This window comes from Elaeis guineensis, chromosome 1 (assembly GCF_000442705.2).
Source record: "Elaeis guineensis isolate ETL-2024a chromosome 1, EG11, whole genome shotgun sequence".
Classification (NCBI taxonomy): Eukaryota; Viridiplantae; Streptophyta; class Magnoliopsida; order Arecales; family Arecaceae; genus Elaeis; species Elaeis guineensis.
The window spans coordinates 2,208,230-2,226,040 of record NC_025993.2 but is presented as its reverse complement, the minus strand read 5'-3'; the positions used below and the strand labels follow the sequence as shown (position 1 = coordinate 2,226,040).

General features: G+C 37.5%; 2 pseudogenes; both read right to left on the bottom strand.

Moving 5' to 3' along the window:
• Positions 1–571: 571 nt before the first annotated feature.
• LOC105036515 (protein IRREGULAR XYLEM 15-like) lies at positions 572–5,552 on the bottom strand (annotated as a pseudogene).
• Positions 3,055–17,176, bottom strand: LOC114913862 (uncharacterized; annotated as a pseudogene).
• Between the last annotated feature and the right edge of the window lie 635 nt (positions 17,177–17,811).

The following is a 17,811-nucleotide window of genomic DNA, read 5'->3' as shown; positions in this document are numbered from 1 at the left end:
ACGGAGAATGGTGAAAAGGGGGCGGGGGGAGGTTGGAGAAAGCAGGACAGGAAAGATAGGTTTGTTCTAAAAATGGTGAGGCTCAACTTGGCTTAGATGTTTGACATTTATCTTCATTAAACCTTAGTGGTGACATCCCTTTGATATTTTACACAAAAACACTATAGAGATCGATTCAGGGTACCACTTAGGAGCTTCAATTAGACAGGGCCACTAGATTGATACATCCAACACAAGCAATCAGCTGATACAATGGCTACACACAGATCAAGTGATGTTCATATATAGGTAGAAGTGATACAAGTGATACAGGCAGAGTAACCCTTAGATTGGGTTTGGTAGCCAGCAATCTAGAGCGGCAATTTAAAGGAGCTCCATCAAATTACTATATTTGGTACATTCTTTAGATGATAATCTGGTTTGTCTTGGCAATCCAGATTACCTCATTCTTTGGATGGATTGGTAATCTGGATTGCCAAGGCAATCCAGATTATTTTCCATAAGGTAATTTGGTGGCAATCCAGATTATTTTTATAAGATAATTTGGATTACTTAAGGATGGTTATCCAGATTACCAAATATTTGATAATCGGGAATGAAATATTTGGATGAAATCATCCTTCTCCGTCATCTTCCTCCTCGATGGAGCCATCATGTTCTCATAGCAGAGAAACTCCTCATTGCACATCTTCTCCAACTCCCTGTCATGATCATCGACCACCACCTCTATCGTCCCCTCTCGCCAACGGACCTCGCCAGCACTGTCGTGGTAAAGATCGTCGTGGCCCTCCCCGATGCCTTCGGGTGGTAGCCTGGAGGCCCTTCGACGAAAATAACATCCCAGGCGAAGCAATAGAGATGGTTGAGGAGGTTGGAGAGTGCGAGGGGGTAATCGGAGAATAGAAGGTCTTGTACAGGACGACAGCGCTCGCAGGGGCTCGCCTCCTCGAGGCAGACGGCGGCGAGAAGGGGCAGAGATCAGAGACTTGGGTGGGGAAGGTGTAGCATAGATCTTGAGGCCCAGGAAGTCGGGGTGCTGGTCCTCGAAGCAGGAGGCACGGAGGATGCTTTGGTCGATGAAGATGGTGAGGCCACCATGGTTGAGGGTGAGCCAGAGGAGGGACTCTGGCCAAGGCCGAAACAAAGAGGTTGTAGGGGGCATGACGATGGAGGATGGCAAGGCGGCGTGGAGGTCGGGGTTGGCCATGCGGCCAGGGGTGGAGGAGGAGGTGGCGTAGAAAAGAAGCACGTCAAAGATGGGAGTCGGAGGGAAGGATGATGGGAGGAGACAGTGACGGGAGCGAAGGCAGAGGAGGAGAGGTTTGAAGGTGGGGTGGTGGTGGTGGTGGTGGTGGAGAAGGGGTGGAGGGAGACAAAGGTGAAGAAAGAAAGAAGAGCGGATGCGAGCAAAGACGGTGTCGGAGGCGCGACAGATGAGAGGCTGCAGAGGGTGGGTGAGGGCGGTGACGCAGATGGGTGAGGATGGCAATGGAGATGGTCGTGGGGGCACGAGATGTGGATTCGTCGGGAGTCCAGGGGGTGGTGCGGAAGGATGGGAGGAGATGCGGATGGTCGGGGGCAGTGTCGGAGGCACGACGGTGCCGTGAGGTGGGAGAGGGGTGTCAGGGTGTGGCTACAGAAAAAAAAAAATAATAATAATAAATATTAAAATAATTTTTATCATCAACAAAATTAAATAAATAATTTAAAATATTAAACTAATAATTTAATTTAAATATATTTTAAAATTTTAATATTATATTACATATCAAACATGTCAATCAAAATTTTAATAATTTTACTACAATATTACCTGCGTGTATCAAATACGTAATTAATATTATAATAATCTATTTAATTATAAATAATTAAATTATTTTTAAATTATCAGTGCACCAAATGCAACTTTAGGATTGTTTAGGTAGGTGATTTGGAAAATTACATCAAGTGGAGCTGCTCTTTTACGACGTTCAGTCTCCCTCCGAGCATTGCCATTACGCACAGAAAAAAGATATAACGCAACACGGCTTAGCCAATAAGCAAACATGATCGGTCGTAACGCTGTGGAACATCATCGCAAGCTCAGCCAGCAAACGTTTCATTCCAATTAAAAATGTTCCTCTTTCCTGGACTTGAATAATTCATCTGAAAAATACAGGCCAAACCATTTTCTGAATTGCTGACTCGCTGCGCATGCAATCTGAAACCGTGCAAGCTACAACGTTGGGCTAATCAGGCGATGTTTGAACAAGCAACACCGGCACCACATGACATTGTATAGGAACTGGAGGATTCTATCATTGCTCCAGCACAGTGCCGGCATTGCAACTTGATGCAACATGCTTTAGGGTGATAATTAAGCGTACACAAAGGTGCGTTTGATTAAATTTTTAATTTTTAAAAAATATTTTTATTTTTTTAATTTTTATTATTAAATAAAAATAAAAAATAAAAAATATATTTAACAACTACATTATTATAAAATAAAAAATAATATTTGAGGATGAAAAAAAATTCAAAAAGAGAAGGAGAAGAAGATGGAGATTAAAGAACTGACGAGGAAAAAATTTCGGCCTTTATTTTTTGATTTAATGTTTCTGATGTATAGAATAAAAAAAAATTAAAAAAAATAAAAAAATTATTTTATATATAAAAAATTATTTAATTATTTTAATTTTATTTTTATGATATTATCAAATATTATTTTTTATTTTTATTTTTTAAAAATTAAAAAAAAAATATTTTTTTTAATGACTAACCAAACCGATCCTCAGGCTCATGATGACTTGGGACCTCAATTCCGCCAACCATCATGTATCGCATCAATCCCTGCACGTGACATCAATCCCTTAAGCCATATTAGTAGAACGTTTCATGTGCACAAATCTGGCACCCCCAAGCATCATTTAATAAGATGATGTATCCAAACAGTAACGACAAAACATCAGTATCATTCGACATGCATATTGTGCAAAAATTTGTTCCATGCAGAGTGCAATTCTACCATGAATGCAGAAGGGACGACTATCATTTACACTCCAAAATTCTATGACATAAGATTAAGCCATCCTTTCACATTTCAAAATAGAAGCTCATACATTTGTACTGCAAACCGGTATAGGTTTTACAAGTACATCAACAGGAGAAGCATTTGCCCTGAATCACATAAAATGGTAGGTTATGAAAGTAATATTTTTGGATCAGCATGACAACAGAAAGTCATAATGCAAAGGACTTTGTATGGACAAGCTTACAGAAAATCACAAATGAAATCAAGGCCCAGGATTCCTAGTACTGGATTGAAGCTCCAATTATATAGCTCAGTTACAGAGACAATTTGGTCAACTGTTCTCCAAACCAACAGCACATCTGCAGAATTTCAAACAGCTCATCTAACTTTGTTGAATTTCAGAGACTTTACATCATCCTTTTTCAAATTTAAAGTATATAATAATACAACAAACATAGATCATAAAGTATATAGTACAACAAACACAAACAGATTCAATTCTAATGGCTTCAAGAAAGGTTCGCAAAAGTGTTCAAAGAGGTAAAATTGTCCCCTCACATATCATCCAATCAATGCTGCTGATAAGCATGCAGGTGGAGAAACACAGACATACCAAGTAACACAAACAATTCAGTACACAATTTAACAAGCCAATGAGCGAGAAGAAATTAAAAAGTTATTGCATCCCCAATTATTTAAAAGCACACATCCTCTCCAACTCACAAAAACCTCTATTGATACTTGAGGATGCCCGCTAATGTGGTGTCATGCTAAGCAGAATCTATCCATGAATGTAACTCCATGTCAAATAGAGAGGTGATATTGATGAACATATTGAGATCTCATCTGGTTTTAAGGTGATAATTGGGTCATATTTTGCAAAGGGCCATTTTCCGTGGCTTTTCGACAAAAATGAATGAGCACGGTATTTGCTCAGCAACCAGCCAACTAAGTTGGAAGCTGTTCACATCACATGATCTCCACGGTAATTGGGTGTTATTACCAGGATGGACAGTTTATCTATGGTACTGTAGTGGTTGCGCCAAGAATTCTACGTAGCAAGGATTTCAAGAATAAATAGCAGTTGATGTACGACCACATTGTAAAGCATAAGTTACAGTGAGTTATCTTCAATTAAAACTCATAATCAAGGCGACACTAACTATATCCGCTGTAAAGCGTCAAAAATTTACTACTCTGCCTTCTGCTATTGAACAATGACATCCAGTTATCTAATCGGTAAGAAGAAGAATCTTTGACCTAAAACCCGAACCAACATGGCTCTTTATCACTCCTACTTTATCCTATTAAAAGTGACAACCTTGCAGTTTTGTCTACAGTAAGAAGGAGAAATTTTTTGACCCCAAACTTGAACCAGCACCAGAGGAAACCTCCAAATTAAGTGACTTAGGTACAGCTAACGCCCAGTAACCTGAACGACCACATATATAGTAATAGTAAAATTAATAATATACTACCTCTTTTTCACATCAGAATGACTCTAAATGCTAACAAAATTCTGATCTCCCTCTGGTGACACATAATGGACTTACAAGTTTTTCATGCAGTAATAAGATAAATGGGCAAAAGAGAACGCAGTCATGCACAAAGCAGGTTAAATCAAGTTCATGAAGTGAAGAAGTTGAAGAAATGGTTAGGACCCATCCTACTAGCATGCTGGTTGGCAAACTGGTAAAGACTATAACCTAGCATATCAAGCTAACTCAACCTCACTCCCACTAAAAGTTATCCATGCATTTACACAAATCTGCTGAGATAGTCACTAGTTTTACTTTCAGCATGGTACTTCTGCTGCTCACATGGTAAATACATTTTAGGATGAAATTGGAGGAAATTGATAAAGGCTTTAAGCATGTAAACTTTGTAATCATTGAAATGATGTCTTAAAATAAGATTAACATGGTGATGTATAACAAGAATGTACATTGTGTGATGATTATGTTCTCCTAGTGAAGGCACTAGATGATTAAAAGTAACCATTGCCTATAGATACCTTTCATTGAGCACACATGAGACATGTACGCAACAATCATTCACAGAGCCCGACATGAACATACATCTCCTAAAAAGCTAATTATATGGACTCGATTCTTCCAAGAAAAGCACCAAGAAGTTTAATTCATAATTCTTCCCATTTACTTCCCATTCTCCCATAAAGCTTTTAACTTTTGAAAAGCGCCCCAGCCTTCCATCCTCTCCAAAATTAGCAGCAACCATATTCTCTTCCATGCTTCAAACGATTGTGCTTCATCATTCTCAATGAGCAACCCTCCTGATTATTTTAACAAATCAGTTATGCCCACAACTTCTTTTGAAGCAAGAATCTTTGTAACAATCCTCCTGCTTGATGACAATCTCCAATATCCAATTCCAGTAGAACGATCCAGTCTAGTTTTCATAATTAAGTTATATTGTTTATCATCTTTACACAAAACTCCCAACAGAACCTTTTGGCTCTCATGACAAGAAATCTCACCAGTCCTGCTGTGCTCATGGCATTCACACTATCATTCATTGCCATCACTGGAAAAGAATAATAGCATGATAAAGTAAAAATATTAAATCTTGAGTATCAATAGAGAAGGAAGGAGAAGACCTACAATTTGGGGTACCAGAAAGGACACAAGTCATTAGCAACAACAAAATGGTAAGTCCAAAACAGTTACTGAACTTGAATTGATATTAAATTTGGGCACTTAACATATCTTATATTTAATAATTATTCTAATCTCATGCATGTATGCATCCTAAAAATCCATATTAAAACATTTTTTTGATTCACGGTGATGTTGAGAAAAAATTCCTTGATCCATTTATTCCATCTTATTCAGCCACACATGTATATATCAAGGTTTTAAATCCCATAGGATGAAGGTGTTTTGATATCTCCATGGAATGGGACGCCATGCTGTCCCATCCTGTCCCAACAACCATCCTGATCATGCATCCCGATGATAGCCTCATCTTTCTTCCTTCTTTTTTTCTCTCTCTTTTTTTTTTCTTTTCTTCCTTTTTTTCTTTCTTTTTCTTCTACATTCTTTCCTTTTTCTTTCTTTTTGTCATCCCTTCCTTTCTTCCTTTTTTTTTCCTTTTTCTTCTTCTTTCTCTTTCTCTTCCCTTCTTTTTCTTCTCCCTTCCTTTCTTTCTTTCATTTTTCTTCTTCTTATTTCCTTTCACTTTTCCTGTTTTTCATCTTTCTTTCTTTTTTTCCTCTTTCTTCTTCTTTCCCTATATAGATGGGTTTTGGAATCCCAACCCTATCTTGATCTCATTTTTTTCACAGGAATGAGATGGGATTGCCGGGATGTCCCCCATCCTACCAGGACGTAAAATCTTGGTATATACATATAATTTTAGGTGCATAAGCAATTTAAAGGTAGCAGGTTACATCCAACAGCGCATATCATCGATGTTGGGCCCCTCCATCCAATCATGTTATTATCATATTTGAGTGAAGATCCACTCGATCGATCCTCTCGATCGATCCTGGTCAACCTCTCTCTCTCCCCTCCCCCTCCCCCTCCCCGCTCCCTCCCTATATACATATATGATCACCTGCACCTCCATGTTCAGAAAATCATTATGCAATAAATGTTTCCATTTTTCTCCTCACATCTCACTTATCCTTGGAATAATTTACTTTGTTGAAAAGTTGCAATAACTAATCCTCCATTTCTATATCCAACTTACTCCACATGTTCTAGCTAAACCCAGCTTCATTCTCAAACCAGAAACAATCTGAGAGTATAAATTTGACAACTACACTTAGTTAAAATCCCTTTGGACTCATGAAATCACCATTTGATTGCTCAGAACATATTTTACGATTGCAAAAAATTGATCATTAACGTCTTTAGAAGTTAAATTGATCATTGACATCTTTAAAAGTCAAATTGATCATTAATATTTTTAGAAGTCCTAATCTGACCATGGTCACTCTAGTAGAAATCCTACCTTGGCTGCAAATTAGCTTGATAGCCATAGTCTCGCAATCTTAAGTGACTTCTAGGTCTTTATATAAAAAGTCATCCATTATATAACCTACTTAAAAATGGACTCATGAATTCTCCTCACACTCTCCTAGATTTTCCTAGATTTACTAAGATTTCAGGACAACTTCTCACTCTCTTTAACATGTTTTGGTCACTAAATCTTCTCACAATTTTTGTTACTAGTTATTTTATTTTGAATCATATCACAATTGTAAAATTGCAACCCAATAGGCCTTGGTAGGAACCATGAAACTAGGCCACTAAGGGCCTTTTTGGATGACTGGGCCCAAAACCCCATAGGAATCATGGGTTTGGGCCAATACAACAATCTAAATGAGGCCTCGCCCAGCCTATTTTTATAACTACTCAAAGAACCATTATAGTGGGCCAACCCAAATCCTATTGGGAGGAAAAAAAAAAAAAAAAGAGCTTACGTGTTTGCTAGATCAATTTTTTCTTTTTAAAAATGTTTATTTTGTTTTCTCAAGATTGTAAGTACTATGTTAAGGATCTATTTGGTTTGAGAAAAGGTAAGGAATCATGAAAAGCCCATCTGAAATAAATCTCCAGTAATTTGTTTGTGAGAAAAAGCCAAGTAATAAAAAAGCAACATATCCCAGTAATTATGAAAAAAATGATTAGTTTCATTCTTTATCAAAGAAAAAAATAATGAAAATAAGTAGCACACTGTAATTTAAAAGTGAGCATGAATTTTGACATGGTCTAACTATTTTCATCTTTCTACTAATAACTTAAAACTTGATTTCCTTAAGGACACAAAAAATGTTCAAAAAATTAGGATTTAAAGAAACATGAACAAAATTTTACTTACCCAAAAATACTTAAAATCTAAAACCTGCTTGCTTAGTCAAAAATCATAATCTTCATAGATCTCCAAAAGAGAAATTTCCAGGAAGCAAGAATAATTGCTGAAGCAAGCTGACCCCTCAAAACTCAAATGCGAAGAAGCACTGACCTGATAATGAGATTAATCACCAATATACAGTAAATTTGTCCCCATGAAAGATTTGAAAGTTAAACCAATGAAAACTTAACAACGAGGATTGATCTTTTATCGGTTTTGGCTTGGGTCAATTATTTGTCAAAAAAAATAAAAAAGCTCAGTGGCAATTGAAACTTAAAAACCAATACTTAATTGCAACCACTTAAAACATCAGAACAATAAGGTAAGCATCATCGGTGCAAACTCCAAGATTTGGAAATTCACATATCATACTATAGGACAACAAGAGAACGTATGGGATGGCATTTACAATAATTTGTTTCTTTGAAAGCATTTAACTCCTTAGCATCATTATTGTCGACTCCAAATGTTGGGAATTTGCATATGTTACTATAGGCTAAGGAATATAGACGATGGCTTCTACAAACCCTTGTTACTCTGAATGCATTTAGAAACCTATAAAATGAGTGCCCAAAGAGTTTGGCAAAAGGTTAGAAAGACTGAAAAGTTTAAATTTCTATTAATTATAAAGGAAGGATTTTATGCAGTAACGGGATAAAGGCTTTAATAGGCTATTAATAAACTCCAAAATGATAGGATAAATTAATGGCTTCAGGATTCTGCTTCAGGATTCCAATTTAGAATTTAGAACTATGGTTTATTATGATAAGGTTAACATTGGAAAGGAAGTTGGGTGGGTTGTGAATAGTTTTACATGAGCTAAAAACATAATGATGAAAGATCGGATAGGTCTCTACAACATAAGGAATAGGGGAAAGAAGAAGATAAATGAGAAATCAGAGAGATACATATGGAGAGGTAATAAGCATTGGTGCCAATTTTAATACTAGAACTCAAACCACTAAACATGACCCTTTGACATGTGATTGAAAAAAAAAGAGAAGAGATAGAAGTAACGGATTGGATGGCCATTGGAAAGAAACACTTTATTTCCAATCACCCCCAAAACTGAGAAAACCCAGAACATGACACCTTCGAGCAAAAACCTAAAACCTCGCCTGTTTTTCACTTCCATAAACTAACACTTGATGTGGCTTATTAAATTATGCCCATAAAACGTTCCAAACAACTGCAGGATATTCTAGTCTCAGCCATACTCATTAATAAAACTAGAACTAAAAGTTAAACAGAACTAAAAGATAAGATTGAGGAAGCTAAAAGATTAAACTACATATATGCTCACTGTCAATGATGCACGCCCTTCAATGCACGTTAGCCAGTTGTGTGACCCAAGTTGAACATAACATTCCAAGTTCTCTTTGTGTGGATTATTACAATTATCCATGAACAAGAAAAAGGAACTTCCAGCCCTTCTAAATCTATATCATATTTATGCATACAAGCACATGTTTCAAAGCTAACTCTAGGTCCCAAAGCCTCTTGTTTTTGTCAGCTTAGCTACTTCAGGGATGATAATCATTAAAAGAATGGGGTTTTAGTGACAAACATACACTAAAGTATGGTTTGTGTTAATGATGCTTAAAACAATTTTTGTCTTTGTACTAAATTTTATATGACGGTCATAAAGAACGCTATACTGAATTACTACAAAAAATTGATAAATGAGAGCAAATCCTTGGCAATTAGTATTGTAATACACATTTGAACACTGTAACCACAAAAACATTGAGTTGCATTAAGCATAATCGATTTTTGTTCCTTAGTCATTTCATTCTCCCTTCAAATGGGGATTATCTTTATAAGCCATAGGTTTAACCTTTCATGGTACTGCCTATAGTGACCTTTATCTCCTCTTTAGATCTGAAATCAGATTCTACAGCCTTGGAAAACAAGTGCAAACATGACATAGAATCAGATTGCACCAGACAGCCCATAATCATTAAGGAATTCTTACATAAAAATGATGAAAAAAAATTGACAAGTCGTATTTCATCCTACCATCAACCAGGCAACTTGAGGAAGAGTTTAAGCTGACTTGCATATAGTGGTCTTGTAGAAATCATCCATCTCATGTGTTCAGTTGAAGTTTGCACTACATTTAAGATTAAACATTCCATAGGCAAATGAACAGCAAGTAGTTTGATTCAACTGATCATCAAGGATGTATTATGTCCATAAGCTCTAAAGATCAGAATTAGGACTGCTAGTTTGGTGCAGCAATGATGTGGTCAAAAATGAAAAAGAATTGCCCTGCTGGTATAAGAATAAGGATCACTTTACCGTCAGTGATGTATTATGTGGAATTGAATGAACCCTCTAGCTCAAAGATTGCAAGTCTGCAGCATCAAGGATGTAAAGCACCAAACTTTTATAAAGGTGGTCAAAAGTGAAAAAGAAGTGACCTGCTGTTGCAATAATAAGGATCATTTTGCTGTCAGGGATGTATTATGTGGAAATGCATGAGCTCTTTAGCTCAAACATTAGGATTGCAAGTCTGCAGCATCAAGGATGCAAAGCACCAAAGTTTTGTAAAGGTGGTCAAAAATGAAAAAAACTTCCCTTCTGTTTACAAGAATAAGACTCCATTCACATTACCTTCTTTATGGCCTCCCGCAATTATATCTTCAGAAGTCGTTTCACTATCTGTATGTCTACTCTCAAGCCCACCACTAGACTCTAATGTCATGCTGATGATATTGACACCTTTTTCCTATTTAATGAATTAAACAAAAGATAATACTGATGTACACATCATATATGTGATTTATGTCTATGTATATGTAAGCATGCACATGTGCGTGGACACATGTCTACACTCCATGCATATGTGTATGTATAGCCTTTTGCAGTCAAGAAGTTTAAAGCTGCATGAGTTAAAACTTCCCAACCTCAATGTCAATATACATACACGTTCCCAAATTTTGAGCAAGCAATTGACAAGAAGGCATCACAAATTTAGAAAGTAATAGTTGCATCAATGAGTTAAACAAGGTTCTGACAAATCTTCATGGTATACCAACAAGACCCAACAGTAAAAGAAAATTTTGCTGACAGACTAATAGATAAACAAATGATAAATGCATATTTGCTTTCTAATGTCCGACATTACTTAACAAATTTTAGAACATCATTCATATTGATGCTCAAATTAGTTCAAAATCCAAATCATCAAGCCAAAACACCTAATGCTACTTTTTCAATTTATGAAATAAAGGTAAAAAAAAATAATAAAAAAAAAAAACTACTTTTGCACCTCCATTCAAGTCAATAATCAGAAAGGGTATCCCTGGGAACATAAAAGTTCACCGCTCTATAGGGGTATTGGGTCGGGTTAGCTCGGATACAGATCAAGTCGGATGTGGATCGAGTCAAAAATTTGTTAACCCAAATCCGACATATTTATTAAACCGGTCAAAAATTCAAATCTGAACCCATCCGATTTATTAAATAGGCAACCTGACCCGACCTACATAACTCATTTATTAAACAAGTCACGTCAGGTTAAACGGGTCAATATGGGTTAAATGGTTCGAGTTAGGACCCAACCTAATCATTAAAGAGTCAAAATGGGTTAAACAGTTTAAAGGTCTAAACCTGAACTCAACCCATCTAATAAATAGGTCTAGATAGGTGACCCATTTATGACCCAATCCATTTATGTTAAACCCAAATCTCTTTAAAATGGATCATTCGAAGGTTAGGTTGATGGGTCGGGTTATAAATTGCCACCCTTACAACTGTCATAAATAAGCCTTTGTTTGTTTTTTTGTGCTATTCAGCTATCTTTCCTTATATTGTCATGCTCATCCCACATGCTCTATTGAATAATGTCTCTCGAAAGTCTATGATACATTCTTCACTAACCTATCTATAATTCTAAATTAATCATCTCTAGAAAGTTGCTTGATTTACTAGGACATAAAAGGTGATAATACAAATATATCATGTTATCAAAGACAACATTAAGATAAAAGGCATCTACAAGCTCTGCTAGAAAACCGAAAGTTAAGGAAAAATCATACAGTTAAGATACAATTTATGAGGATAATAAGTTTTTAACAGAAAGGAAATGTAACTTATTTTAAATTTTTTTGAGGTTAAATGCAGTCAATATGAGACCATAAACGGGATTATATTTTTGATATTATTTAACCAAAACCAATAAAAGCAGTAAAGTAGGTATTAGCTATTTAGAAATTGGATCTCCCACATTAGCAAGCCATATCCCATGCACTGATTAGCTAAAAAGGTCAAGATAATGCAGGGTCAATTGGTGATGTCCTGCTATGTGCAGAACATAAGGGAAGGATGAAATTAAGTTAGGCATAATTACTGGTTTTCTTCTTAACATGTTTATGTGACAATGATGATAATCATTGATTATAAAAATAAAAATAAAAAGACCGACAAAACAGCCCTATGGTTTTGGTGATGGCAGAGGTTATGAGAAGAAAAATGTGATGTAACAGAGATTCTGCAACCAGTGAATGCAGAATCAAGAGCATGCCTGGTATTTAAGATATTAGCCATTAAGTAACAGAAAGTAGATGATGCAAAAGAATGTCAAAGAAGAAACAATTTAATTTTTGAAGGTAAAGTATGGCATACAGATTTTATAACAAGATTTCATGTAATCTTAGTGGCTTGCAATACACCGTTAGTTGTGCTTGATTCTAACATATGAAGATTTTCTTTCAAGGTGGTTCCACAATAATGTTATTTTTGATCAATTATGGAGCCACACTTCTGAATTTCAAATAAGTTTGAACCTCGAGGCATGCCAAAGTATACAGTGACTTCCCTTATAGCAATCTAAACTACAAACAGAAACATCACAGCCATTTAAAACCAACTTAACATATGAATTGACAAAAAAAACTCCTAATCTCCTTAATTTAGAGGAAAACAACAATGTTAAAATGGAGTACCGTCTAAATCAAGGATTTAGATCCGGCGGGATGTCCCGTGGGACACCGGATAGAGTATCATCCCATGTGTCGGGACAGACCGTCCCGCTAGTATCCCAGCTTCCCAATTAAGAATTGGGATGTCTTGAGACATCTCTGTCCCAAGTATCGGGACAGGACAGGACGGCGGCACGTCCCGTTCCATGAAAAAACTGGAACAGCCCCGTCCCACAGGATTTAAAATCTTAGTCTAAATTACACGTGAAGAAAAAAAGTAACATTGAAATACCAAAATATGGAATAACAATCTCAGCATGCAGCTTCCTAAAGTTTAAATTTTGCCATATGAAATTTGTTGTCAACGCAAGCTAAAACCAAAAGATACTGAAACTATTAAAATACAAAGCACATAAATGCAAACCAAGACAAGCCCAAACACCCATTCTGGCACTAATAATCACTTCCATTGCTATAGGAACTTGGACCCCAATAAGTTGATGTGAATGCAATCAGCTCTTGATGTAAATGCAATCAGCTCATTTTTTGTCCTTCCAGTAAACTGATAATGGATGATGAGTACTCATTAGTTGTACAAAGTTGCATTCAATGTTAAGATCTCTTAGACTGAACTTCAATACTTATCTTGTTAGCAGATTTTTGAGATAAGCATATATCATCTTGATCTTGTGGCTTCCACAGCCCCTAAAGAATATTTAGTTTTTTACACTGCCATCATGCTTTCGATGTTTCTGAAGCATTTGACCAATGTGCTAGCTTTCGTGGTTCAACATTGCCAAGAGGATTCTGACAAAAGCTTCACCTTTGTGAATAGCTTCATTTTACTTCGGTACTCATCTTTTACAATATTATTCTTGATTGATTTCAAAAAGACAGCAGCCTTGCCCCAGCCTTGTGCTCTAAACCATTGTCAAACATGAGGATGAGATCAATTTATGAATCAGCACCAAATGTTGCCAAAAATTCATACTTGCCATTGACTTAACATATGTTGCTTGTCAGAAAATGTTTCATTTTCTTAGACAAAACTATTTTTAAATTTTTCCTCATATTGTTAAGTATTTCGAATATGTTATTCGTGGACCACTTTGACCTCTTGACTCCCTACCTACGCAACACCATGGCTGCCTGGCAACCACAAACAGTATTTTTCAAACATCATCCATGATACATTCACCTTTGTATTGGGGCATGGGCTAGGTTCATGAAATTCTTCCTCAAAGTCCACTTGATATCAAAACAAGGGTTCATCTTCACAATCTTCATCTCTTTTCAAAGTAGCCTTCCGATTTGAAAAGGATACACAAGCATGACCTCACCAAGTAGCAAGATAGCAATGTCAATGAATGATTAGATATGACAAAATAAAAGCTTCAAAACTTCAAAAGTTGACTTTCTTAATTCTTGCTACCTGATAATAACAAAGTACCTTAAAGATGGTCCTCATGTCATCTACAACATCGCATCTATCTTCTAAACATGACCACTCACTGTAATGGGGCATAAATTGAGATTCTGATAACAAAACTGATTTTAGATAATCAAGAAAAGTGTTATTTTATTAAAAAAGAGGGGAAAACTGCTCATTGACCTTGACGAAAGAAAAATATGATACTATTCAACATTGTAGATTCAAAGATCTCAAAAATTAGCTGCTAGAGCTTTAGACTACAAGACAATATAAGAATTGGCCTTTGATGCAAAGAGTTATTACTTACATAACAAAACTCAATGGCAAAAATTAAAATGAACCTTAAGGACTATACCAGAAGAGCCACAATACAGCTCTAATTTGTAGGAAGTCAACCAAGGAATTATAGTATCATATATCATACCTATGTTTTTCAGAAGTAAACACCATATGCTTATAATGCCATACCATATATACAATCTGCAAACACCAGCACAGATACATCACCTACTACTGTCAGAGCCTTGGAGTCCAGCCACATGTGACTGGAATTCAATGATGTGCACTCACACTATTGGAATGTGGAAGCTGGTGCTCTCTTGGAGATAGTACTGCAACTTAATATCTTCTCTGATATGAATTTAAATAAAAAACAAAATGGAAAGCTGACTGCCTACAGTAGTTCATTATAGTACCAAAATATACACAGCTGGTGTGCTGCATTAGAAAACCTAATTTTTGCATCAAGACTATTTTACTGTCTTCCAGTGAGAGGTACACATATTTTAAACACTGAAGCATAATGTTTGGTGCATGAACAATTACAACATCTGAAAGCACATCGAATGTGTCTTTGAGTTGACGAGCACACATGCAACATTATCTATATAATTCTGGCCCACATGCCAATGAAGGCAGTGTTATATTGGATTCCACAAATCAAACAACAAATTGGGGAAAAATAAAAAATATGCCCACAAGAAATAATGGAATTAAGCCAAGTTCATGCAAATTTAATTTACTATGACCAAATGCCAAAATATATCGGCCTATATGCTACTGTAATGCAATAACGAACTATCCTATAGACACTTTTATGGGACAGTTCTCACGTTGAAAATTGTGGCATGCAGTATATACCATACAGTGAATTACGATATTGACTGGCATTTAAATCCTTAAAATAACCAAAAGCAAGCCAGATGTCAATCCCTCAACAAACCTATTCCAACGCAAGGAAAACATGATAGACTAATTTATGGTAGTAATTCTGCCATTCTAGTATATTAGTCATATGGAATCATACTTTCTCCAAAGATAGCATTGCTTATCAATAACACCAGCAGAAAATTAGCATTCCACTATAAGGTCTTTGATTTCAAAAACTCAGACATGAGTAAAGCAACTGCAAGTCCTAACTCACCCAGGTAACATCTAGAGAAAATAAAAACCTTCAGCAGTTAATGAGTGGATAGACCTTCTTCAGCTCCTTCTTTGCCACATCCACCATTGATTCATCCCTTCCCTTCTGTCATTACCTTCCTCCTCATCATTCTGTTTAGTATCTTCTTGATTCCTTTTCTTCTTCTCTTTTCCTATACTCACCTCCACACCCTCCTTAGTCTTACTCTTTTTCTTCTTCTTATTCATCCTCTCCTCCATCCTTGCTTCCCCTCCCTCTTCTTCCATGATGCCCTCATCCACACTCTCACCAATTAAAAATTCTTCATACCCAGAATCAAGATCATCGTCTGAGTCCACGTACTGCACTTCATGAATCCTCCTTCCTTCTTTGGCATCACCTCCCTTGTCTTCTTCTTCATCTTTGGCTCTCTTCTTCCTGAAGAGGTTCTCCTTCTCCGATGGGTTCTTCCTTGCTTCTTTGGCTCCTCCTCTTCCTGAACTACCTCTGCTTCTCCAATGGGCTCTTCAACATCTTGGTCCATCTCATTCTTCTTCAGGGGCACGCGAGGCACCGGCACCTCAATCTTTAGGCCCAGCTCGGGCAGCGCCTGGTAGATGGGGAGGGCGACGGAGTTGACTGCCTTGACATGGATGGAGCGCACGTTGGCCCACTTCTTGGGGACATGCGCCATGGCCCCCTCGATGGCGGCTATGACGTTGTCGACGATCTGGTCGGGGGCCATGGAGAGGCGGCCGACCTTGACGCCGCTGCATGAGCCCGTGCGGATGTGGAAGAGGGAAGAGCGGAGGTAAGCGCGGAGCTGCTCGGGCCAGCCGGGGCGGGAGAGGATGAGGGGGAGGGGGAGCTTCTTCTTCTTGAAGAAGTGCTTGCCGAGGAGGCGGGGGAGGAGGTGGACGACGGCGCGGTCGGCGAAGAAGAGGTCGTGGGAATCACAGAGGCGGCGGCGCGCCTCGTAGGGGCGGTAGTCGGCGGCGAGGGCGGAGAGGGGGATGGCGTCGGCGAGGGGGAGGGAGAGGGAGCGGGCGCGGTCGAGGGTGGCGGCGACGGTGAGGGAGGAGGAGGAACGGCGGTTGGCGGGGCAGTCGCGGTCGTCGAGGATGAGGCAGACGGAGGTGGCGGGAGATTCGTAGAGGGGGTGGGGGAGGGGGATGCGGTAGGGTTTGATGCGGGACGTGGAAGGGACGCGCTTGAGGGTGATGACGATGTAGAGGATGTCGTCGTCCGGGTCGAGGAGCTGGGCCTTCTGCTGCTGCTCTGCCCGCACCCGCATCCACTTGAGGAGGGCGTCCACCGCCTTCCCCACCGTCTCCCAGCTGATCATCCGAGAAGACGAAGACGAAGTAGATTTCGTTGTAGTGGCGACCATTGATGGGTTTGACGAGAGCAAGGATGATGATGATAGAGATGAAAGAGAAGAGTGATAACAAGAGGAGCGGGGAAGAAGCAGGAGAGTTTCCGCCGACGACGGCGCTCGCCTCTTTGTCCTTGTCTCACGTTGTGGCTGCCCTAAAACCCTAATTTGGGGTTGAAAAGGGTCAAATCGTAATTTGACTCTTAGAATCGGATGAATCAGATAGGGTTGGGTCCGATCGGATTGCTGCAAACGCCTTTGTAAAGATTCATTGTTCCCTTTCATGCTGCAGAGCTGTAATCAAATCGGATGCGAATTGGATATCAAAATATTTATATTTTATTTATTTTATTTAATAAATATAAATATAAATATCATTCGAATATAAAGATCTATATCTATATTTATTTTAAATTGATGCAGATACAATTCGAATATCGAACTATAAATATAATTATAAATATAAGTTGAACAATTAAATTTTATAATTATAAAATCAAAAATATTATTAAATAAATAATAAATCAAATTAATAATATATTTATATTATTATATTTTTTAAAAAAATAATAAATATTATATAAAATTATAAAAGATTACAGATAAATTCAGATATTCAAATACGAATCGGATAGTTATCTATCCATATTCATATCTATTTTTTTTTTAACAAATATGAACACTGAGGATATAAAAATAAATTCAGATAGATATTATCTACACCACTTCCACCCTCTATTGATGTATCATAGAAGACTACAAATCAGACACTTTTCTAAATGTCAAGCA